Here is a 26,725-nt window from a genome sequence, read left to right as displayed (position 1 = left end):
TAGAAATCAAGACAGATATCCTGATGTGGGAAAGCAGAGTCTTTTTTTCATTACCTGAAGTTGTACTTCTGAAATCAGATGGATGAGTTAATATGGTGGATGGGTGGTAGTTACTGCATTGCATCAGGGGCTTGAACACAAAGATCTTTAAAACTTGTTGCCTTAATGGCACATGAAGCTTTTTCCTCTACATAGGGATATCTGTCTAGCTCTAAAGCAGAAAGGTAGGTGACTGAAGAGCAGTCCATTCATGGCAGTACAGAAAATATAGCAGACTCAGATCTCATTGCATTCCCTAAATGGATCTGGGTTTATCTGCTTCCATGTGCCAAAGCTGGATACCACTGCCCGCAAGTAAAGAGTGGAAAGGAGAGGTTGAAAAATCTTGACAGACATCCCACCTGTTGCAGCACTCTCCAAACTAGACAGCTACAACACGGTCTTTTACCATCTCATACCAACATACTCTTCATGCCAGTCCCTCTGCTGCCTTCTCCTAGCCTCTCCTCACCCAGAGCAGGCAGGCACACAACTCTCACTCTTCTCTCTGCTTCTTCCTCCCCTCTCTTCCTTGGCTGCTCGGCCTCTTAACAGAACCAGCCACAGCTGCACCTTACCCACATCAGCCAACCCACCGCCCCTGAAGCCAGCCCACAGCTGTATATTATCAATGTTAATTAACCTGCCTTCATTCCTCTACACCCACCAACGTGTTGGTTGTCCCATGCTGTTTACTCTGCTCCTCTGGGACAAACAGGGACTGGGGTTGAGTCTCTGGGAGGAGAAGAGCCACCAAGCAAGAGACGTCAAGGTTGTTCCTTGAAGACCAAGCCTGCATTTATACCAGTCATTCAGGAGGTCAATGATACTTCCCCTTCACATGCAGATGGTTAGGTTAGATAGTGTTGATGTTTTCATTTTACATCTAGCTGCTTATCTGGGAGTGGAACAGTGTCAAAAGCAGAGGGGACAGAGGTGGCTAATTGCTTATGCCAGTCAAGATTGTAGGGGGCAGGCGACAGAGAGAGAAATCATTTTATGAACCATAGCAATGGGGAAGTACTCTGTAATTGCAAGAGACTGAAAAAAAAATAAATAAAAAGCCCAGCTGTAATTAAAAGCCCAGAATAAATAGCAGGAGAATGCAAACAGCTCTCCTTGGTGCCCCTTAACTTCTCTGGAATTTGAAATTTATTGTCCTTTGTATGTTATATCCAAAAATCTACTGGTAAATTTAACAAAATGGGAAGGTCTTCACATCACACAATGGACTGGCAAGGGTGCTTTGATCCAGAAAAGCACGGAGCACTTGGCCAGCTCTGACTTCTACCCTGCCCTACAGCAACCTTCCCAAACCCATGGGAATGCCAGCACTGTCTCTCCAGCACCAGCAGCCAACGGCAGGGGTGTTATCCTGCCCTTGCCTTGTTCCTGCTGCACTGATGTATCTGAGAGCACAGGAAAGAAAAGCAGAGTCATATGTGCACCTGGATAAGAGCACACAGGTAAACGGAAGGAGCACAGTGATGATGAGCTGCTCTAATAACTACCCACTGACCAGCAAGAGACTGAAGCACCATCAAACAAGGGCAACAGCAGCCAGAAACTCAACGGTCTGCACCCTTAATAGCATTAGAGAGTTAACGTTCTGGCGCTGGAACTTGACTGTTCACACTTTTAGTTAGAAAAGTCCTTGGTGTGGTTTTGGTTGTGACAGGTATCAGTGTCCCAGATGATGCCACTGCATGGTGAAGGAGTTAGAGCAGAGCAGGACCGTTCCCAATGTTCATCTTTGATGGCAATGACCCTGATGTAAGGTAAGAGAGCAGAATGGACCTAGACCATTCCTGTCCACAGGCTTCAGCGCCACAGGAAAGCCCTGGGCACATTCAATTTATTAGCAAGGATGCAGTCAGTGTGGTCTAATCCACTGGCTCCCACTTCACTGAATCCTGGACAACCAGCCATCCTCAGAATTTCTGGGAAAGTGCCATGCCAGGCTCAACAGTTTGGTCATCACTGGTGTCATGGGCAGAGTGATCTGGGATACCCAGGTCATGGCCCGCATGCCAGGTTCAGCGCACTTAGTTTTAAGTGTGGGTAACTCCCTTTGGCTTTTCCTGTGCTTGACTCTTGAGGCTGAGCCGTGGGGCACATCCAGCCCTCGCTTGAATTAATTTCAAGGGGACATCTTAGGTGCATACAAACCTAGGCGCACTTGGACACACACATAGATGTAATATAGATACAAAAAATATCTGATGTAAATAGCTGTAAATCTGTTTTACAGCAAACGTTGAAGAGAGTTCAAAACCCTTTGGATCAAGTTTTGAGTGAGGAGTGAGGTTCATTCTTGGTTTTAGGGAAGAAATTACAGCTTTCCTGCCATTGTCAGCTGATCTCTGTGCAGAGCGGAGGTGGCATTTGTGTTTTGCAAATGGGCCTGGGCTATTTGCATGGAGCTGCAGCTCTTCTCACTGTTGTTAAGCTTCCTTTGAAACTTTCTGAAGCAGTTTGTTTACACTCACCCACATAGAGAATGACACACTCCCAGGGCTGTTAGCAACACGCGTCTGCTGGGAAGCCACACAGGCAGCAGCAGCCACCAGACCTGAGACACCTCTCAGTGCCTGCACCAGCTAGCTCTTCCACCCACCCTCCCTTAGACAACTGCAGGGACACTAATGCACCTCGTCAGGGGTCTCACCTCAATGAACAGGATCTATCCTTTGCATCAGTCATCCTAATGCACAGTCCATGGAGGAAAGGGAAAGTGAAATCTCAGGTCACGCAGCAGTACCAAGAACAAACAACCTTGGGTCCCTTAGTCCCAGCCTTGAGCTAGGGTGGCCTGCTCTTGCTCTGGTTGGTGTTTGAGCATGAACAGATAGAAATGCAGGTCCTCAGCAAGGATATTTGGTCATGAGGCACATCTGCAGCTGGGAAAGGGTACAGATGTGGTGATGCAGCAGCCTAAACTGCACTGGAGTTTGTCCATGTCTTCAGCACACAACACTACCTCTGCTTCCTGCAGAGGCACACGGAGGGTTTCTCAAGCTTCTTCCGTGCACACAGAAGTCAGGACAGGCTTCTGCAGGAGGTGAAGGGAGTTGGAGGGCCAGTGTGCATCACATCTTCCAAGAGGTCTGGCAAAGGGTGACTCAAAAAAACCCGGATCCTCTATGAGCTTAAGCAACATTGGCAGCCACATACAGGAGAGGTCTCTATCACGGTCGCTGCTAAGGGAGAGCAATATATGACTCCTTGTGGGGTAACAGAAAACCTACAAGAGGTTTGGGGAAGAGGCAGGACAGGCAGGCAGACTTTGCAGGTGCACCAGCCATGACAATCCTCACTCCTTCCCCAGGCTCTCCCCTGGCATTCCCTCAGCAAGTTCACACAGCTGGTGGAGTGAGTGCCTGCCTCTTCCAGGCAGCAGTTGCCTGGAGACCTCTGCCAGTGCTGCCCCAGCTGCCCCAGTGGCAGGACAGAGATGGGCCATCTGTGGGGCAGACCTGAAGTGGCCCAAGGACAGGACACCTCCAGGCGAGTTTGAATCTCTGGTTCCGTCTTATGAAACAAAGTCCACATGGTGTACAGGCTGCTTTTTTGGTAACCAAGAACCCAAGTAAGGACTGAATGTAGGACTCCCACTTCATATGTGGCGATCTGAATCCTTGGAAATCTCCTCTCTAATGCTGCCAGGCTTGCAGGAGAGACCACTCTTTGAGATACAAAGAAGCTGGAGATCAGCAGTACTGCTGTCCCTCAGCAAGTCTGAACCAGAAAAAACTAAGAACTTGCATATCATGAAAGAACAGACACAACAAGTGAGGCCAGGCCCCCCTGTACCTGGTGTCCAGCAGTGGGAAACAACCGATGCCTTGGGAAGTGTAAAAAGGCAGCGCAAGAGCATCATGCTGCTTCCCCTAAACAGTCCTCTAGTCTTCAAGGAACACTGTGATGGAACAGGAGTGATTTAAAGATCTCGGATCCCTTTATTTATTTTGTTACTTTGTTCATTTCTTTTTGCAGTGAAGACCTCAGCAGAACCATCAGCCTAGCTAACATAGTCACTGACAGATCTTAAATATTAATAAACATAGCTGCCTTCTGTAATTTGAAGCAATGCTCCTGGTCGGGGTGCTGCAAAACCAGCTGTTCGCTTGCATGATCTTCTGGAAGAGGACGTGCATGTCAAAAGGGGGATGTGCAGAATGTGCAAAAGAGGGTGATGAAAATAGCTGTGACTGCTGGTGGAGCACAGACTAAAAGTGCTCCTGTTGTGAGTGGGTAAGTTGCAATGGAGGAAGTAGCTGTCAGCTGGCATAGATACATAGCCCCAACAGCCCAGAAATACAGAACCCCAAGGGGGAATTCGTCATAGCTCTTTCTTCACCAGTAAACTTGCAAGGCAGAAGCTTAGATTTACAGAAGCAAACAGCAGGGCTTGGCTGGGCATTTTCTCTCAATGTGTTTTATGTTTGTTTGGCTGCATATGGAGTTTGACAGAACATGACTGCTCTCTGTGAAGATTTTCCTGGGGATGTGCAAAAAACTGCTGAGAAAAGGAAAATACTTCAGTTCCAATCCTCTGCTGCAGTGCTGCTCCAAGGCAGCTGCAGTTTGCCTGCTGAAAGTCTCCCTCTCATCTGAGGACCAGGGTCCTCACCGGGATGCCTCTCCACCATGATGCATTGTGGCCAGGAAGCTCTGGGATGTTCCTGCAGGGAGTCCTGCCAACACTCAAGAACATGAATACAAAACAGGATAGAAACATGTAGACTTTTAGCTTCAGGCTTAGGTTTTCTTTTCTTTTGCTTTGCCTAGTGCATTCTCATGAAAAGATTTTTTCTTGTTATTAAACTCTTTTTTGCAGGGAGCTAAAAAAAAAGAAAAAGCATTCTGCTTTTGGACTAGCTGTCAAACCCTTTTTGATGGCCATAAATATATCTACATAGCCTGCTGGTATGAATTGATAACCATTCTTAGTCATTCACTATGGATTTACTGAACATTTAAAAACTCACATGACAGTTTTCCTCCTGCTGCAGGAAACTACCTTTTCTTTTCAGAGCGTAGGGAGTTAATACAATGAAGCATCAAACAAGTAAATGTTACTCCAGAAATACACAACTTTGAACTCAGCAATCCTGCAAAAGCCGTTTAGCTCACAATCTAGGAAAGTCACCAGCATTGTTCATTATACACCATTTCCATAGGACGTCAGACCAAGCAAATCTGAGCAAGTTACAAATGTGACAGAGCTCTCCTGACAGTTTGGTGAGATTACCTTCACCGATCAAATGACACAAAACCTGCAGGAAGAAGTGAGACACAGAACATCACACAAAGATGAACACTGTACTCCAAAGCAAGTGAATCAAACAAAGCCGGATTGTGTAGATGGCACAAAGAGCAGCTCACAGATAACAAGAATAATTCAGAAGGAATTATGGAGTCCTGATCCATTACTCAGAGTATAGAACTTAAGTTGAAAACTAAACCCTAGAGTCTTAAAAGCACTTTTTTATGGCAAAGGGAGAACCATCACCTTGTAAAGCAGGGTCTCCAGATCTGCAAATTGATTTTTAATCATCAGACCCACATCTTCCCATCTCTTCCTTGAAAGCGTTGAAAGTTCAGAAGTGAATTTCATCCTAAGGCAAATTTTTGAAGTCTGGAAAGACCTCTCAGGATGGAAAGTTATTTCTTTGCTGCAGCTTATGCAGAAACTAATGGTGGGAGGAAACAGGCACCAGGTCTTTACTGCAAACTCTACCCTGGCCCTTGAAGAAATGAGCTTCTTTTCAGTTCCATCCGCCTGCCTCTGTGGCTTGAAAGAGTGCTGGCATATGCTTTCTAACAAAAATTGAGTGGCAAACTTGACAGGAGAGCAAGGAGACGCCTACTGCACACTTTGTAAACAGGCTAGTTCAGAAAAGCTGCAAGCACACCTGTTGTCAAGTAGCCAGTAAACTAATTCAAGAACGAGATGGCTGCTGTGTGAAATTAAACATTTTCTTTCCACTGAAATTAGTTACAGAGCAGAGAGCAGAGGCATGTTAATAAATCAGTTCCAGTGTATATCAAACTGGCATAAGAGAGGGTTTTAGCAAAACCAGTTGTAAGCTTGTAGAAATCTTAAGCTCTGCCTACAAAAGCTGCAGAGACATTCTAGACTGTTCCTCTAAACTGCTCTCCATTCCCTGCCCGCCCAGGTAAAGCAGCACTGCATTTCCCCCTCTTTACCTCCAGAAAGCTTTTTCTAAAGCCAGACCCAGACCTGCCTCACCGCAACCTGGGACTGAGGAGTTTTAGCCAACTTGGAGTTGATGCGGAGAAGAGTTTACTCCCTCCTTGTTTGCACCTGCCTGTCACACACATGGAGAGCGTTCCTGCATTTCTCCCTGTTCAACTCTTGTTCAGACTTTTTCTCTGCTCTGCAGCAGCGAGGAGCCTTAGCTGGCGTTCAGGCGCTGGTGACACTGCCGCACACTGAAAATGTAGGCAACAGCATGAAGGAAGGGCTGGCACAGGCAGAGATAATAATATGTATTATGCTGAATTTTATGTCAAGACCAGAAGGCTCTTTATTACAGGATTTTCTTCTTTACAGCTCCCAACAGAGCAGCTAATGCATATATTAGACTGTAAGCCTCTACAATGCGATCTATGTAAATCACAAATATAAAGCCATGTAATGTTCCCTCGCCGTGATCCAACATCAGCACTGTCAAAGCCAAGGGGGGCCCATTGCTGCTTTCACTGGCATGTCTTCGCTGGCAGGATAACTCCCTTGCTGGGGTTGCACCTCCCAAACCAAGTGGCGGGGGCAGCCACTGCTGGAGAAGGGACCAGCAGCTCGTTCTGTGGCAGAGACACAGGCATGAAAGCTGACGCACGGGACTGTGTAAACAACAGCCCTGCGGCGTCAGCCCCAAAAGTTCCTCAGTTGTCTCCTGTTGGAGGTACCAGGGAGCTGGAGTCTGAGCTGAGCCCTGGAGAGTGGGAACCCCAAATGCCTGAGTGGGACCCCCCAGCAGCTAGCCAGCAGTTACTGCTTGGAAATGTCCTTGCTGGCAGGAGAAACTGAAAGGGATTCAGCGAAAGGGATTTTCTGAGGATGGGGTGAAGCTAGTAGAAGCAACCAGGGGTATCGCCAGGCTCAGCCATTCCCAGTATAAGAAGATGTAAGAAATTCTAGATGGTGAACAAAGGAAGCACCAGGACAAGTGTCACCCTTGACTTTAACAATCCCAGAGGACTTGCCTTTATTCCTAGCTGGGGGTTTGCACCATAAATTAGTTCCCTGCTCCTAACCTGTACACAAACCGCCCAGCGCTGTGGTGCCACCACCACCATGGAGCAGTAGCTGGTGGAGTTTGTCACTGCACCGCTGGCTTCCCCTCTGAGGTGGTAGGACATCGTACCCCAGTCTTGAGTTCGAGGAGGGGGGTCAACTGGCCTTCAGCCATTTCTTGCCCGTTTTCTCACCCGGGGCTTGAAAGGAGGGTGTGGAGGAGGCAAGTACATACCCCATTGCATGGGAATGCTTGCAATCCGGGACGCTGGTGGCGTTTTTTTGGATAGTGGGGATGATTGTGCCTCTTGCAGCACCTGCAGGGAAACTGCCTGCAGACAACTCTTCATTTCACACTCGCCTCTGAGGAAGTGGCTTCACTTGCTGTGAAAGACGCTGTTTGAAGACATTTCACTAGAGGAAAACTGGCTTGTGAACCAATCAGGAGCCCTGGCTGCTGCAGTGATCAGTAGCATGTAATTTCATGCTAAGAGGCATTTGCCTCCTGAGGGCCATGTTAATGGAGTCCGACTGGGGGTTGATTTGGTTATCCTTCGCTGCTAGGTATACAGATATCATTTTCCACAGGCAGGCAGGCTGCATGTTAATGATCCTTCCTCGCAGGGGCTCGGAGGCGGCAAGCTCGCACAGAGATCCCTGCCACAGACAGCTAATCAGAGAAGGCACAGCATCCCTGCGGGGGTGGCTTGGTGGGAGGGCAGCTCTCCCAGTCACTCCTGCTACAGAGGGGAGGCTTAGCCCCTGCCTGCATGCTGCTGGGGCCACATCAAAAGTGATCGTGGTGGCTGAGGAGTGAACCCATCAAGCGTCCTGACAGCAGAACAGATGCACACCGCCAGAGATGCACCAGGCCTTCACGTACTGTCCCGTGGACAACGATTTCCAGTGGGTTCTCATGACAGTAGAGAACACACGTGGCCAGAAAACAAGCGAGCTGAAAAGGTAACTGTCCAAAAGGACGTGCTGGCATTTGCTGATGTAGAGCTGTAGTGCCAGCTCCTGCAAAAACACTCTCGGGACAGCAGCCAGAGGACCTAGGCTTGCAGTCAGCAGTGACAGCAGAGATGTCAGAACACCAGTAATGAACGCGCAATGAGGAGAGGCAGGGAGTGTGCCTGGCTCGTGTGCGATTTCAGCTCCTAACAGAGAGGTGCTGCGGCAGTGCACCTGCTGAATAAACGTACTGCTCACCCATACTGCACTCAGGAGCCCGAGATGTGAGCTGGTATGCCCCAACCCCACAACCCTGAAGGATGGTCCCTGCCCCACAGTGATTTGACACGCATCCCTCAGCCTTGTCTCAGGGGCATCGGGGTCCAGGTGTGCCATGTCAGGTACAAAGGTGCGATAACAGACCCTTTCTCCTCCACCAGCTTTTTTTTCAAGGCCTGCCTCTGATACTCTGGGTTTCCAGCAGATCACCTTCCTTTCTAGCAGCTGTATTTTTGGCTGTTCAACCCAAGGTGCTTCCACCAGTCACAGATGCCCCCCCCCCCCCCCCCCGCGCCCCCCCCCTCCCCATCAGGGATGCTCTAGGGCTTTATTATTCCCAGTGGGTTCAACCAGTGGTGCACAAAAAACAGTAGCTCTGAAAAGTAATCCACAAAATCTGCAAGGAAGTCACCAAAAGCGACACACAACAAAACCATTGTGGGAAGTGATGTAAGCAAGAAGAAATGGGGGGGTCATGGGTAGAGCCAGAAACAAGCCCCTTCCCTATGGAAAGGCTCGTCCAGCCCAGAAAAGCGGGATCTGTTTCAGCCTTACTTGATGCCACGTGACGTTGACCTCATTGGCATTGACTTCATGGTTCCTGGTCTCAGTCCCAGGGTGACATACACAAATGACTAAAGAATATCTCAGTACTCCCCATTCTTTAAGAGAACATTGTGTCTGTCTCCAACGTGGTTTTCTTGTTTACCATTCTAAATAACAACCCGGTGGTGGCAGACAGATGGGCAAGATGAACTTAAAGGTCTTTGCCATGCCTAATGTCTATGATTTTATGAGTCATTTCAGCCAGAAAAAAACGGAGATGAAATGTTTGAATGGAGCTAAAAAGACATGACATCAGGGTTCTGTTTCCTTTCTTTGGAATTAGCAATAAACTAAATTATGCTTAGCTGCTTATCATTAACAAAAAAATCTTTAGCTTGCTTTCTCCAGAATATGTTTCCCCTCCCTCCTAAATCAATTCAGATTCAGAGAAAAGCAAGAGGCCTTCTCTTGTGTACACACAGCAGAACAATCTGGTCTTTGAGCAAGTAATAGAATTTCAGGCATCACAAACGAATCAGCAATGTCTCAGCCATATGTACATCCAAACGCATGTAAAATACTTAACTGCAGCCTTCAGCAGTGCTTTTTGTTCTGGCTGCTTAGTCGAACAACCTGCCCTGCTGGGCTGGCTAAGATGCCCTGGTGAGGTCTTCCTGGCACAGCTGTGCGTGCCTTTCAGGGCGCTGCTCTCGCTAGCACATTTCATTTATGAGGTGAGAAGTCGGGATTTTCCTCAGTGGACTTCATGACACAGTGAAACTCGTGGTGTCACATAATTTGACACAGAGTAGTATTCATCTGCAAAGGGGCCTGAGATGGTTCAAGGACTCCATATCTTTCACAAGCATCACACGGACAGGGGCTCACCCCCCTCCCAGCATGTGCCTCTCCTTTCTCCACGGCCTTGGAGCACAGCAGCCTTTCCTCCCAGCACAGCCTGCTCCCTCCTGACACCTCCTAACCTCAGCCCTGCTCCAGGTCTTTGCTGCAGAAAAGGAGGATCACAACCTGCCAAGAGTGACAGAAGGAGGAGCATTGCTATCTTCTGCTTCTCCCATGCTCCGGCACTGGTTGAAGCACTGCCTGGCTATGAGAACGGGTTTGAGACAAAGACACAGCAGCAGACGATGGCAACCAGCTATGAGCCGCAGTTTCATCTGTAAATGCTTGCTGTGACAGCACAGGGATATTGGAGTACAATTCACCTCCTCTTGAAAGTTACCCCTTCACTTCCGACAGCTCAGTGACTCTTGAGACTCTACATGAGGAGAGAGGAGTTGGAGCCTCCCAACGCAAGCACAGGTTGCGTTAGTTGACTTGCCCCTTTTACAGTGATTAAAATGCTGGCAATTGAGAACTTCCCAGCTCATGTCAAGGTTGCTGCTTTGAGTTTTCTTCTCTGCCCGTCTCCCAAAACAGACTCCACGATACTGCTATGCATGTGGTGCAAAGAATAAATAAAAATAGTTACTATATATAACACAGTATTTCCTTCTGTAGCTGCAGGCTGTATAAACAACCCCCGAGATGTCAGACCTAAACGTTACATATTCCCTGTGCTTCTTGTCTTCCCTACATTGCCAGAGCTCCCTAATCAAAATGGACAGAAAACTTTTCCCCATACGGGATCAGATCTATTCCCCACATAGGGATTTTCCTTTTTCTCCTTAGAGGACTCTCCCTTTGTCCTTGCTGCTTTGCAAGGCTCATACCAATGCCCCTCTGACCCTTCCAGCACTGTCCCTCATCTCCTCCAGGTTTTCTACCACAAGCTCTCCCACTCACACTAACAGAGCAATTTATTTTCAGGTGTTGACAAGCATAGGCTGAAGATAAAAAGCAGACATCAGACACCAAACACCAAACATCAAGGCATCATCTTAATCTACCTTTGTGACCAAGTATGAGGATCTGCCAAAATGGCAATACAGCAGCAGATCTCCTGGTCAAAGGAGTAGATGGCCATTTGCTCCTGCTGCTGAATAACTCTTCCGAACTATTCACAGCCAAGTAGGTTTCAGGTCTTATGATATTTGTCATCTTGTACAAGTCCAGACATCACAACTCACCTTATCCGTAACCTCTACACACAGGAATGCCTTCCCCAATCAGTGTTCCATGTTTCCAGGAGACCTCATGCTCCAAATACCATTTCTCCCACCTCTGCAAAGGTAGAAGGATAGGTACCTGTTGTCAGGGCTTTGAGTGCAGCAGTGGGCTCAGCCAGGTGCTGTGAGACTCCTTCCTGCGATGACAAGGACACTGCCCTGCCTTACTGTCACCCCGGCTCCCTGTTCCCCTTCCCCGGTGGAGTGGCCCTGACCTTACTGCTCCCCGAAGCCTCTGGGCAAAGATGCTCACTGAGAAAGTGTTGGCATGGGGTGAATGGAAGTGTGTGTGGAAAAGAAGGTATCATATAGCCTACCGAAGTTTTACCCTCAGATTTACCTATGCCTGTGGCATCAACTTAAGGTCATTCTCAGTACTGACATTAGCATAATTCCCTGCTCCATCTGGTCACCTGGAAATGGAAGCTCTGGGATGCCTAACCTGGATGCCCAAGAAAGATCTAAACTAGACAACATTGCCATCTCTGTTCAGCAAAGGAAATACCAAGCAGGGTGCACAGTCGTCACCACTTGCAGCAGCACCACTGCCTTCCATCTCCCAATTCTCTCCTTATTAATGACACGGTCACACAGTGCAAAGCCAGTTCCTCCCAGCAACCCAAGCAGTGGTAGAGAGCCACATCCCTGTGGGAGCAGGGAAAGCATGCATCCTCCTGTTAAAACGAATGTCCCCGGACTGGACACCAAATAGGATAAGCAGGTCACATGTTTGCCAGAGATTACAAATGGTGGTATTTCTACATTTTACCCTTGATCCCCAATGCAGCAGTTGCTAGGAAGAATGATCTTATTTGCTCTGCCAACAGATGCAAGCACATACGGTGAAGACTCCAGGTTGGTGAGGTACAGGCTGGTAGATTAAAAGAGAAGCTAAACATACTGGAAGGGTGATTTAATGCTGACAATATTGTCACCACCCTGTGCTCATACTGGAGATAGCAGATGATGCACATTCTGCCAAAGAGATTTCACAGAGGTTGTGATTTTCCTTTCCACAGAGCTATGACAGCAATCTCTCAGCTTAATTAGCAATTGCCGAAATATGTCACACTTGGTAGGAGGCAAATTATTTTGGCCTTATCAAATCATTTTCAAACATGCTATTTCCTTTGTGGTCACAAAAACATTACAGCTTCAAATCCACAAGGGAGCTATTACAGAGGAGGGCGAAATTTTTTTGTGATAACAGCACGGCTCTGTAACAAAACAGCAAATGCAGGGAAACAGGAATCTTTGCTGCAGGTTTCACTGTGACACTGCTCATTGTACAATCATTCAGGTCTGGCTGACTTCCCAAAATGAGTGGAAGCAGCTATTTCCCCCAAATCATGTTATGGCAAGCAGCAAGTCAACATAGTCTTCACACGTATCCTATTTTGAAAGCAAAACAGAAGCTCCCCTAGCTCCCACTGGAGCTGCAAGCCTGATCTGCAACGTTGAGAGAAGTTCAGATTCCCACTGCCTGACTTTTTTCTCCTAAAGACGTCTTGATTTTATAGGCTTGATGCCAAACTGTGGCATCTTTTACATCTAAAGCTAGAAACCTCAAGGTGACTCTGATGGATACCCCTATGTGAGGGCTGTGGGGTAAGGCCACCGAATTAGGAGGCAGAAATGCAACAGTGTCAGCTCCTTCATATATTTATATATATCCTTATTTATGTCTGTTAGGACTTGGTAGGAAACGTGGGTCCTGCAGGTCGAGAACAGAGATAGTGTGAGATTGGAGGCAGACCAGGAAGGAGGACTGGTCTTGTACTGGAGGCTCCAGCCCAGGCTCCCACCTCTGTAAGCCTGGAAATTATATCAGGAGCCAGGCAGCAATGTCCGATACTGGATCATGAGCAACAGTCGGGAGCCCAGCCTAAGGACAGGTGCCTGCATTGGCAAGCCTGGCCTGTACAGAGGAAACGGTTGTTTCTCTTCCTTCCGACTGTTCACCCCTTGGATTTTTGAAGAACTACCTTGCACTTTTGATTGTTGCACTCCCATGAAGGACTCTGTCGAATGTCTCAATGGCTTTTGCTGTTCAGAAACCTTCCTGAATCCCTACTAAACACCACACCACCGACTGACTCCTTCCTCCCTTTTTTCTAGGGGGGCTTCTCTGATGAGCCAGGTAACCAGAGAGAACAAAAATCTCTCATCCTCCGTGGGTTTGCTTTTGTCACTTTTTGCCTATGAAGTGGCTAATGAATACAAGGTTGCTTTTTCAATGCTGATGAACAACTCAGCAGCTTGAATCCCACTGGCTTTCAATGGGATCCATGTTCCTCTTCTTCTCTGGGGTGTAAAGATAAGCAGAAAGGTCCCTGGCATCAAACGGCAGGTGCTAGTCTCAGCACTGAGAGCAGCACACTTCCATGGACCTGCCCTGCCATGCCTGCTCCTGGCGGGGCTGCCTAGCTCCGCAGGGCTGGGCTGCTCATTTCCCCTGAGAGAAACAGCTTCTGGTGTGCAACACACCGTGAAGGTCAGACTTACCTCCCTTCTGACCCAGCCACAGTCAGGTGTCCCTACTTCAGCTCTTCCAGGACTGTAATTTAGGTGGTTCTCACCCATCCAGCCCAGCAGCACGCAGGACAGCACAAGAGGAGAGTTAAGTTCAACCTACAGACTGGCAGTGGTGTAACTGCACCCAGCAGGACGCTGTTTTCTTTTCCAAGCTAATTGTAGCAGAGCATGCCAATATTTGTGCTTCCTGCAGGACAGATTACTCCCCTCTACACATCCTCTTCTATCCGGTAAGATCTTTTCTGGTATAAAGGACATTGATACTAAGCTTGCATTACAGGGATGTGCTGCCTGAAGTATGCTGCTTTAATTAAAACAGTATAACTTCTGCTTGCAATTAATCCCTAATGGGCTTTGAAGATTGGATCGTTCATTTATCCTGGACCACAGTAAATGGGAAATTTTCGATTTAAGGAGTGCTGGACCCAAGGGGCAGAGAGATCAACGCCAAAGCATCTGGCATCTGACTGCGAGGATAGCAAAGCAGGGAAAGCGAGGCTGTACAATGGCCAGAGTGTCTTAGTCATGGTCCCCTTCCCGAGTCACCCTGTAGACACCCCTCCTTTTGTCCTCTGCAAATGAAGAGGAAGCAAGACTCGGGCTCAGCCCTTTTTAAGGCAAAGCTGTACCACAAGCCACCTCCACACCAAATCTAGCAGAGGCACAGGCAGCCTTCAAATGCACTTACTGCTGCTTTATGCATTGATAGATAAAAGAAACCCAACTGAAATATATGCCATTATTAAATGCATTGAAGGTCAAATCACCATATAAATCCAGGAGAGTACAGGTACTTCCAAAAGCAAGCAAGTGCTGTCACTGCAGTATTCTTACCACAGCTTGTTCCTGCTACCAGGAGGAGCAATGTCCCCTCTCAGTGTATTGGCAAAACTGCCTGATAAGGTAAGGAACATCTAGACGTCATCAACATTGCAGAGATTGACTGGTTTTACTTAGCCTCCCATTTCCTGAATACTGGAAGTGCTCATCTGCCCAAGCATGGCGTGTCCTGGGTGCCCTGCCATTACGGATGGGAGGGATCCTAGAGAAAGGCCTCATCTGCAGGGAACTGCATCATCAGGAGATGCAGGAATGCTCTTAAGACCTTTCCAAATGAAGGCCTTTCTGCTCCTGAGACCCCAGTTCCCTCAGTGAAAGGGAGCCACTGTTATGCCCCATTTAGACATAGTGCGTATGGCTGAACTAGGTCTCGTGTTCACACCAGAACACAGGAGCCCTGAACTGAGACACGCATCCCATGCCACAGGGAAAAATTGCTCCTTGAGCTTACCTTGAATTTTGTTTAAATGATACTTCATTCTTCTCTGTTTTCACTATTTCTAAGGAACGTTAAGAAATGCATGGAGAACATAAACCTCCACTTGCAGTTCATGAACGAAAAAACAGGCAAATAATGTTACCAGTTCCCCAGGCTGAATCCAACACCCTGAAATACTTTTGACATTCTTTGCTGTTAATAATGAAATGCAAGGGAACTAATGCTGCTCATTCCTTTTCCAGCCAGAGTGCATACATGCACTGGAAATCTCTCTGATATTTGTTTTCCAGTCAGCAGACATACAAAGTGTGTTATGGTTTTGTTGTTATTATACAACACATAAGTTATTAGAAATGGGGGAGGGTGTCATCAGGCATCAATTCTATAACAAACTAGAATCAGAGTATCTGAAGGCTTGAAACAAGGCTGACAGTGGGAAAGATGCTCAAGTGTTGGCCAAACAAAGTGAGATATAGTAAGAATAAGAGCCAATGTCCACATGATTTAAATATTCATTTTCATTGTGGGGACACTGAAAGTCCTGGGAAACAAGAAATTTGTGTCCAAAACTCTTTAGGAGCAGCCCCCAAATGTCACAGGACAAGGCGGTCTTCACCACGTTTAACGAAGGAAAGCTTTCCAATGCAGGTGAGACATGCTGAAGGCACGTCAGGAAGGGCCAGGTGATGCTCTGGGCGAGCCCAGCTGCGGTGAGCCGGCCCGGCACAGCTGCGGGTCCAGCCAAGACTGGGAGGATGCATGGAGGCGTGAGCAAAGAGTTTGGACAGCCTCTGGAATAATGCTGTGGCAAGGTCCCATAAGGTCACTAAAGTTCTTGCTTTACAACAGCTTCTGTGTAAGTGAGGGCTCCTAATTAATTGCTTAATTAATTGTAGGCTGTAGAAACCTGCTTAGAACAATGCCATCTGTGCGACAAGGTCAAGGAACGAGGACACATTCAGCACAATTACTGACTGTGGTGTCTGAATGAAATTCAGAAATCCCAGGCTGGGACAATTACTATTTAAATGAGTTCAAAGGCCCACATCTCTGCACACCAAATCCCATTTCCTGAGTTACCACACCTGGGAGGATTTGGAAGTTACTCTCTCTGCTGTTATCAGCCCAAGGACCACCTTCAGCTTTTGTAGCCCGTCCTTGCCTCAGCGAAGGGAAGAGCTGGCAGCAGCCACTAGGCTCTGAATCACAGGCAGGCAGCTCTCCGCCAACTTTTGGTCCCCATTGTGAAGGGGGAGACATGATTCCTTCTAGAGGTCGCCAGTCAGGTGTCTGAGCAACAAAAAGTCCAAATCCCAGCCAGAGGAGGCTCCCTGAACAGACCTGGGGAGGAAAGATTTGGTCTTTCCTGCTCCCACCATCACATTTCCAGACCTCCTGCTAGAGAGAGCAGCTGTAAGGAGAGGTCCCTCATGGCAATACACCTGATGATGCTGGGATGGACACTGACATGCATTGGACATCTTTGGGACTGGGGACTGGGAATTCTGGGCAACAGCTGGTGTGAACTGCAGCCTTTCTCCTGGACTTCATGACAGCAAAGCACTCGTGCCAAGGAAGGCAGGCTGAGGAATGGCATCAAGCAGGGATTGCCAATTCCATCTCTCCTGCCCGATGCTGTGGCCCCTCTTTGATCTCTGGCCTTGCTGAGTCCCTCTGTGAACATGTGTGGACTTGCACTCACCCAAGCAACCCTGACTCCTTCACACTTCTTTGAAACAAGGTATGAAATGCCAAGATGTGGAAATATCATTCATAACTCCTTGCTCATCGTGCCCCATAATGAGCGCATTTTTATACTAAACTGGCATGGGGGAGGGTAGAAGAAAGATTTTCACAATACTAAAAAAGTGGTGGTTTTTTTCCCCCAAGCACATAAAATAATACATTAGTTTTATTACCAACAGTACATCATGTATATTGATAGGTGCATTTTAATGTCCTGCCTACCTCTGTGGATACAGCTGGAGGCAACGTATCCAGCAAATGCTATTGTTAAATTAGGAAACAGTGTTTGGGAACAATGCAATAATATTAGATAATTAACTAATCTTTCACTTCTTAGAGAAAGATTTCAAGCATTTTAGGCACAAATGAAACAAGGGCTGGAGACAGGTACCACAGAGACTGGTACGAGGTAGGGTCAAGACTCTTAGGGACTGAGGCCAGAGCTACTGAAGGAGAGTACCTGCCTATCTGTATGCCCCAGCAGCCCCGATCTCTAGGGGCTACCTCAGGGAAGCTGTTCCTGCTGGGCTCAATATTTTGCCCAGAGTCATGGGAACAAAATGCAATCTCTTCATCTACTTTAATGGGACAGGCTTATTTCTTGTTGGTCTTGTTGGCTCTCAAGCTTTATGGCTGGCATGGACTTTACAGAGGTCCTCCTGGACACTGCCACCAGCAACAGAAACCTGTCTTTTACTGTGCTACCTTCCAGGGTCCCATGATACGACTCCTTTCTGTGTTTTAGCTTTCACTTGAAGAAAGTCTTGCACTGAAGTGGGAAAGTCTGCAGGCTCACTGCTGGGACAGCTGTGTTGCTGGAAGAAAACCTCAGTGCATAACCACTGGGGAGGAGCACGATGCTCGGGCGCAAAAGCTCAACACTGGGAACCTTCTCCCTCCAGGATTTTATCAGTTTATACAACAGCTGTGTTCCTTTCCCAGGTTCTGTCTTGCAATAAGTTCTGAGACTCACCTATTTTGATATGATGGATAATCCAGTATTTATTTTAGGTTGAAAAGCATAGTCATTACCAGTGAAAATGGCAGTGCCCAGTTTTAGGTACAAACTGCACAGCTGCAGGTAGGTCCTAGTCCATTCCTTTTCAGCTGGTTCTTGTAGTTCATCCAAAAGTAAATACATGAAAACTTTATTTCTTTCCTGCTGCTGGGAAGGCAGTCAATTCAACAAGGAGTTACTATTTTCTGGCAGGCATCTTTGGGTGCCTAGATCACTAGACTCAAGTTTTCACTTCAGTTTTTCTGCAGCCCATTTGAAAGAGGTATGTAGATTGTAATCAGAAGTGATCCATTCACTTTGCTGTGCATCCAAACAAAGCAGTAATTCAGCAGCTCTCACCAGAACAGCTGCTGAAGAGATAGCAAGCTGTATATTCAAGATTAGAGTATAGCCCTGGGTCTCTGGGACATGATGATCATCTCTGAGTGGAAGAAAAAAATACCTGAATATTCTGCAGACTGATAAAAGGTTAATCTTAAGTCTTTGCTGTTGAAAACTTCTATCCATTTACTGCTGCATACATTAAACTTCAGAGGTGCGTGCCTCCTTTCATTTGTTTTTGTACTGGAAAAGGGTGTTGTCACTGTGCGAGGTGAGAGAAAGGTCCATTATGTAAAGAGCACCCAAAGAGCTACTCTAGACATACACTCTGTTCTTCTTGCCACAGGAGAATTCATTTACTGCCTTGGATGAGAGGAGCTTCATCACATCACCAGGCTTCTGAGGCAGCCACTGGAGCAGCACCCAGAGCTTTCTGGCTTTTCTGACACCTGAAGCAGACACTGCAATGGCCAGAACAGAGGGACCATGTTCCATTGCTGTCTCTTCTTCTCTCATGCTTCTTTCAGCAGGGTCACCTACTAGGGAGGTGCAAAATCACATGCCCTGGTTTTGCCTTGTACTGGCAACATACTCCTTCTGTGTGCTCTCCTGGAATATAATCTGTCCTGGACACTACCTTTGCAGGTGTGAAAAAATCAAGTGTTTAGCTGGGATATGCAAGGATTACTAACAAAAGCCCCTCTACGTTCCTGCTAACAAAATGCATCCTTTCTGCCTAAGCTAAAAACCACCAAAAAAACACTACCTAAGACTAAAAAGTTGTTTACGCTTAGTGAGAGAATCGCCCAAACGTCAGGGGGCCTGAATCCCCTGATCGATTCCTGTGGAAGATTTGTAACCCTGCTCTTCAGATGCCTATACCAGACCTGAATGGCTTTGTGAATATGCCAGACACACCAAGCTTAGTGGCAGGCATGCAAGTAACCTGTGGAAGGTGCACTGAAACAATCCTCGCTGTCTCGTAAGCCTGTGGAATAATGAGCCAATAGATGAGCAACAAAAAGTAACAGCAGGATGAAAAGAGGATGCCAGGAGGGAATAATGTTTTATACCCTTGGAGCATGATATTGATAGGTCTCTGGGCTTTGTCTGGCTCAGCATAACGCGTGAGGCATAAACGCCTGGCACAGAAAAATTCACATAGAAAGTCTGCCATTGTGCAGGATGCTCTTGCTAATAAAAGAGACACCTCATCCTCTCAGACGTTTTGACTTGGTCTCTTCTGTCCCAAAACCTCCTTGTCATTAAACACCTGCACAATGAACTAAACTCTCCAGGGAATGTTATTTGCCAGCTACCCTTCCAATTACTTAAAATTAGCTTAAGGGCTAAAGCAATCAGGCCATTCATTAATCTAATCCCTTTTTGTAGCTGTAGTCCATGACTTGGAAATGCGACCGTAAAATCAAAAGGACAAAGAGGAATGAAAAGGAAATTATACAAGACACTCATAAAGTTCCCTGGCCCAAGACCTCAACCACAGCACACTGAAATCAGCAGCTGCTGACACACAACACACTCTGAACGGCCGCTTTCTTGTGTGCATGAACATCTCTCTTCCCAGGAGATGTCTACCCCGAATGGAAAGGTTGGCATGAGCAAAGCCTTCCCAACTCAAGCCACTGGCTGGGAGCCAGCTCCTGCCTGGAAAGCAGAGAATTAGAGGTGCTGGTAGTCGATAAACCCCGCTTGAGAGTGGCTGTCACGGTCTGAGGAAGACCCTGGGGAACCAAAGGGCCACGAGATATCCTCTGCCACTCCGTCCGGGACTGGGCTTTCCCTCTCTGAAAGGAACGGAAGTTGCAAACCTTGAAGGTACTGAACCCTGTGAATTTCTGCACAGTGGTTGCACAGACTTTTTGCACACGTGAGCTTTTTGCAAAGCCAAGGGATGTCACCTAAATGTCCCTAATCAGGGGCCAGGGACATCAATTTCAGAGCTGCTCTTCCAAGAATAAGAGATCCAACACTCTCACACAGCAACATATGTTCCTGGCTATCTCAGCAGGTAGTCTCTCTCTCTCTATCACAGTTAAGAACAGCAGCCGTGCTATTTTATGCTGGCACAGACTGTGCCGTTCAGTATTCACTACCATCCTCTGCCCGGCAAATCTGCCATCTGCCTGATGGGAGCAAGGGGAGGAGTGTGGACAGGCAGCCAGCAGTGACCTCCTGCAGACCAGCCCTTGTGAACACAGCCCCGTCCATGCCCTGGCCACGCACGTGCTCTGCACACCCCGTGGGCTCGGCATTATCCTCCCAGCATTTGCCTTTCACGCTGAACCTGCACAGAGACACTCTGCATCAAGGGAGAGCTCCAGCCCCACACAAAACTGTCCTGGTTAGGACAGAGGTTATCACACCCATCTATTTAGTGCCCATGGTCGCAATCACCTGCTCCATGAACATGCCCACATGTAGTCACCATGGCAGAGAAAGCAATATCCATGTAATCTTACATTTAATCCTTCTGAACATGGATATCTCTAACCTGCCTTTCTTCAGGAAGGACCTACCTGGAGGAGTAAGCTGGCCCTACCCAAGCGATCACAACCCATGCCATGCTCCTAAATTAACTCTGGTCATCACAGCCTCTCTCATACTCTCTGTTTCCCCATCCAAACCAGCATATTTCCTTCTTCCTGATGTTCTTTTTTCCTCCTCAGAAGTGCTGAGGGATCCTCACTCTTGCTACTGGGCAGACTGGGTGCCTGAGCCCAGGTACTAGAGGGATCCACACTGCACAGATGTGTGTGTGTATATATATATATGTATATATATATTTGTATGTGTGTGTCTATATAGATAGATATTCTCACTGGTGGACCTCCATACTGCTCAGACAAAGGGAAGAGAAGGATGAGGCCACTGGTGCTGACTGCATTCGTTGAGTGCTCTGAGTGTCATTCTGTGACCTGTGTGTCAAGCGATGTATATATGTACGTACGTGGTGTGTGTGCATGTGTGCTCTGCGTGTGCGTCACTGCTGCGGGTGCATCTGCAGCCTTGCTGCTGGCTGGCCCTGCAGGCACCGAGCGGCAGCAGCTTTGCCCCTCTCGGGCTGCTGAATCTGGCATGGCGTATTCTCCTCTAAGAGACTCTGCCTCTGTGTCTAATGCACGTGCATGGTCAGCAGTTTACTGCTCACAAACCCACTCGTGGTGCTCAGCCTAAGCAGACCGGTGTGCACAGCGCTGCTCCCTGCTCGGGGGCAGACCCACTGCCAGGGTGGCATCAGTCGTGTCCACAGACCTGACAAGGGCAGGACGCCTGGGTCACACGCAGGCAGTCCCTGCCCCAACCCCCTGAGCGGACAAGGCCGACAAGGGGTGAAGCCCATCGGCACAGGCCATGCTCCCCGGGCTGAGGCTCGAGTCTAGATGCCAGTCAAAGCACAAGATATGTGTGTCTGAAGAGCCATATGCAAGTACAAGACAGCTGTCTTGTGGCAGCTAAAATTATGGTGTCATTCAATGATCCTGAAGTGCTTATCCTTGCAATCACTGCGTTTAACAGGAGCTCACACATATGCACTCATACAGAGACAGTTTGCAAGCAAAGCTGTACGAGCAGTTTGCAAGCGATGTTCACCCCATGTTTCCTCACAGAAAACCTTGGTTTCAATCGTTTCAATCTCCTGCCAAACTTCTGGCCTGAAATCTAACATGCCAGCCCTCCACAGCTATCCTTGTGTGACAAATGTGGCTGTTAAGAACTCAGCTCTTTCTTAAGGTCATCACTGAGGCAAAGTCCCGGATCATACAGCTTGCCCCAGCGAGAAGCTGAGCCCCATGGCACCAGGGTCTGAGTACCACGGGCACCGAGGGGCAAAGTCATATAAGCATGGACTGCCCTGGTGCTGGTCGGGGGACCTGACCTTCCTTGTGAATCCCTGGCTTAGTCCCCTCCTGGGTAAGAGAGCTGGAAAAGCTGGATCTTCTGCACAGAAGTGAGTGAAGGGGGAGCAATTCCCACCAGCTGAAGGGTTGGCATGTGAAGAAATAACAAATATTGACTAAACACAATCTATATACATCAGCTATTAAGACTGAAATAGGCTCAGAGTAACTCATAACTCATGTTGTCTGCCATCTGCCTTGCAACTGGAACACAGCCTGGTGAGCAGCGGACCTCCCAGGGCCAGGGCTCTCATGCAGGGACAGTGACCACCTCGGCCACCTCAGCCTGACACTGGCATGGAGCTCTGCTGGGACGAGCTCTGCCACATAAGTCCTGAGCCACTCCCTGTGAGGAGGAACTCATTTTGACTTATTTTGACTCATTCCTGACACAACAGAGTTTAATTGTCCATGAATTTATTTTAACAGGAGGGAAAGAAATGTGTGCCATGGTATTGCTCTCATTCCTAAAAATAAATGCAGGGAGAAAAAGAGGAATTGGACAAAAACACGTTGCAGGATTAGTAACCTCCACCAAGCAGGAATCCTGACAGGCCCTTATAAATAGTCTGATAGGTTTAACGGTAAACTTGACAAGACAAAAAGATAGGGTTTTTTTAACTTTTCTCTGACATCTGAAGCTTCAGACTTGCCTACAATCTACAAAGCCTGTAAAAATGAAAACTGAGGTACCTACCTGGCTCCAGATGGTGGAGATTTATGAAAAAAATAAATTAAATTAGGTTTTTTGGATCAGACGCTCTTTGTGGAGGAGAGTTTTATGGTGAAAGGCATACGAAGTTTGTATTTTCCTCTGCAAAGTCTTCCCTGCAAACTGCACAACCCCTCCTCTGACTGAGCCCTTCAGACTCAGCTATAAGTTAGGAAAACACCTAATCCAAAAACTTGCAAGCCTAAAACCTCATATGACCCATTCATAGAAAAGTGGAAAATTAGCCAATAAACACTGTCTGCTGTTAAAAATCAGAGTACTTGGAGACATTACCCATCCCAAGAGGTTACCCTCAAGCAGCGGCCTCTGGATGGATGCAAAGCCCCTGTATTTTAGCTGTGATAGCTCAGGTGAGAGGAGGAGCTGGGCATCACTTAGCATGAACCAGCAATTCCAGGCGGACACCTTGTGCCTGTGAGGCAATGGGAGTCACATCCTGATCTCACAGTCTGAAGAAGCAAGCATGATGGAAAACGGGACAGGTGGGAAGAAAATGGCCCAGTCCGGACGGCAACTTATTGGTAGCTGAGAGAAAGAGCAGGACTGTGCAGCCACAAGCAGTGGACGTAAGTCTTTTGGGGGGGTTGTGGGGAACACAGAAGAAAACAGAAAAGATAAAAAAAGAAAACCCAGAAGTTTTTGCTGTAAAATAGTAGAACTGTAAAAACCAGTTTCTTCAAACAGAAGAAAGTAACTGAGCAAGTATACAACGCACAGTGATGGTCTCAGGCTCTCCATTTTGCTGACAGAAGATGAAAGGCAGTGACTCAGCATTGCTTGGGATAGGGAGGTCACCAGGTGATGCCCTACTTGTGAAAACCAGATATCCTAATGGAAAGGCACTGGTTTTGCTTTCATAGACTGCATTTCTGAATGCACTGTCTCCCCCTGCTTGCTCAGCTCAACCTGCTGCACATCTTCACTTCCACCACGCAGGCAGACCCTGCACAGCTGCATCATCCCATATGGATGGCCTCCAGGAAGCCCTAAGCCAGCAGCACGTTGGCATGAGTCTTGGTGGAAGCACTAAGTCCCACACAGAGCAGAAACAGCCCCTGCAGGAAGAATGCTGCTTTTATGGAGCACAGGGAAAATGAAATCATTCTGTTTGTAAAGAGCACCTCTGAAACCCTAAAGCATCCATCCTCGTATAATTCTTTTGCACCATGATACAGACATATCCAGCATACATGTACTGCCAGGTGCTGCAAGAATAAACTGAAAGCACCTGTCCCTTTGGCTGGAGCTGTACTGCAAGTAGATCTTCTGCAAATCAGGCCTTCATCGGTAAATACACTGCACACCCAAAGAAGGCCAGTTTTTTGGAAAAAAGTTCAACACAAGCACTAAATTCTGGCACAAAGAATCTACCCACCAACTTCGAAGTTCCTGCATGTTACAATTTTTTCCCCAGACCGGGTCTCTTTAGTAGAACAACTCAGGAGACTTTTGAAACCATGGAATCTTCAAGAGCTCAAGCCAAAAAATAGGTCTGAATGCAAGCACCACCTGCTGATCTTTTAGTTTGATTTTTTATAAAGGATGTAAAATGTTAGAGTACCCTTTTGTATTAACAAGAGATCTCAAATATTATTCAGGAGTTTAAATTAAAAATCCTATATAAATAGAAATAGCATGCAAATAGGATGTAATGTTTTACTACGTCACATATGAAACATCGTTCCAAATGGTTTAGGCTCCAAAGTATGAGTTGGTACCCCTGCTGGTGTCAGCTTAGCCAGGTGCAGGGTTTTGGTGGTTTACACCAGATATTTTAGCTAGTTCTCAGCCACGAAAAGTTTTGGCCTTAATTTTAATTTCATTTTTCCACTGGAAAATACCGATTTGTTGGTCTTGGGGTTTTGCAGAAGAGCCAGTTTCAGTGAAGGCTGGTGGTTGCTCAGGGCCGTGATGCACCTGCTGCAGGGAAGGCAGTCAGCGAAGGCACCTGCCTGGGAACGCGGGAGTGGGCAGGCGGATGTGCCCGTGCTGCTCCATCCGCAGGGATCTGACCATCTTTCTGCAGGAGGTTTGGGAAATGAGTTTGCAGCTGATTCAGCTGTTGCAGACAGAAAGCTGAGAGGAGAGACTGGAGGAAAGGAGCATACAGGGGTGGCAATATTATTATTATTATTATTGTTAGTCGTAGTAGTAGTAGTAGTAGTTGTTGTTGTTATTATTATTAAGGGGAGAGAGATTAAAGATTTCTACTTCCAATGCAAAAAACCCAAAAAGCAGAAGTCAAAATGCTTCAGAAACACAGTCCTTCCTCCTGGCTAGATTTAGCCACAGCTTGCCTTGGTGCATCCAAGGGGTCAACTAAGAACGAGTAATTTACTGTCCCTCAACCTAATAAAAGCAAAGCACCTGCCTGACCTTTCTTACTGACAGCTCCTAGTTTTAGGCAGCCACATTCAGCTGTTCTCCATCATCATGCTAAACCAGACAGCACCCAAGTCTTCTTTTTCCAGGTCCTAAATCCTTCAGCACAACATCATCATCATTCCCTGCTTTCATGTGGCCTTTTCCACCTTCCTTATGCTCCTGTCGAGGTCTTACGGATTCCTGCTGGCCGCTGGTTCACAGCTGATGTGGATGCCCTGTCCTTGATAGACTGGATCTCAGTACATTTAGCTTCTCAGCCATACAGCTTTTTAGTACTTATTCATGTTGTTTGTTTTGCATTCACTGGGCTGGGCTGGGCTTTCATTGCTGGGATAAAACTGGCTCGCCATCCCCAGGCCTCCTGAAGGAACGCCACTGTGGGAAATGAATGGATGCACTGCTTTCCCCAGCGCAGAGCAAACACGCTGCGGATGGTGACACACTCTCAAGCCCTCCTTGGTTGCAGCATTGGCGAAAAATCTTGCCTAGTCCACATGTGTGAAGAGACACGGCCATGAACATGCTGGTGAACAGCTCAGCCTAAAGGATCAAACAGCAGGATACTAAAGCGCATGCAGATCCCACCCAGTGCTTTACTTTTTACTGTCACCATCATCAAGGCAAACCCCTTGACCCAAACGTGAGAAATCAACAGCATTCAAACAAGGAAAACTGTTGTTTTCCACTGGACAAACTTTAATTGTCTCAGAGGCTTCCAAGTTCAATGACAGGCACTTCACGTAAAGCAAAAAATCGTAGTGCTGTATCTCTTTCTTTGATATTGAAGACTAGGATGCTTCAGATCTGAAGTGCCTGCTCTGGCTTGACAAATACCCAGTGCTGGCAGATGCTTAGAGCAGGCAGATTAGAAAGACAGGTGAGAGAGTGAATGATTTTGGTGCTGTGAAGTACAGGCTGTAGTTTGCAATAGGCACTGCTACCACCAGTAGGTCAAAATATAAGCAAGTGACTGATAAGACTTCCAGTGTGACTCCTTTTCTGTCCCGTTCCATTATCTGCCATGCTGGGAAACTCAATAATATTCTGCAAGTGCTTATGAAGACATAATTGTTGAAAGAAATGACGGGGCATGAGGTGTTTGTTGGTTAGGCACAGGCTGGAAACCAGCAAGCCTGCCTCATGAAGGAAACAAACCAAAACACCAGTAAAAAATATTTCTGTATTAAAACTGGACAAGAACAGACTGAGTTAATTTTTCAGGGGGGAAAGGAAATGGCTCCTGGAAAGCAAATTTGCTTCCACAGAACAGAAATTATTGTTCTGCTCATGGAAGGATATTACCTAGCTTGCTTTTCTAGATGATAAATTTGGGAACCAATAGACCAGTTTTCCCAACGGGAAATCCAAGTGTTTGAGATACCGAGGGTGATTTCCACCCAAGAGTCATGTCCACAGAAAACTTCTAGCTGGACATTGTATAAGCTGACATGGAACCTGACCACTGACAACTAAAACCTAAAATGTTTTGTAGAGTCCTCCCTCAGAAAGTATCTCACAAGACAACCACCACTATTGCAGGGACATACCAAGGTGGGGAACACCCTGCCCTGTGTAAC

General features: G+C 47.2%; 1 protein-coding gene across 1 annotated transcript in view; it reads right to left on the bottom strand.

Moving 5' to 3' along the window:
• Nucleotides 1–26,725, bottom strand: part of SYNDIG1 (synapse differentiation inducing 1) — a 76,358-nt gene that overhangs the window by 25,130 nt on the left and 24,503 nt on the right. The gene's annotated exons all lie outside the window — the stretch shown is intronic.

The sequence above is a fragment of the Falco rusticolus genome, chromosome 12 (assembly GCF_015220075.1).
Source record: "Falco rusticolus isolate bFalRus1 chromosome 12, bFalRus1.pri, whole genome shotgun sequence".
NCBI classification, from domain to species: Eukaryota; Metazoa; Chordata; class Aves; order Falconiformes; family Falconidae; genus Falco; species Falco rusticolus.
The sequence above is the reverse complement of the archived record's forward strand: the minus strand, read 5'-3'. Positions and strand labels throughout refer to the sequence as shown.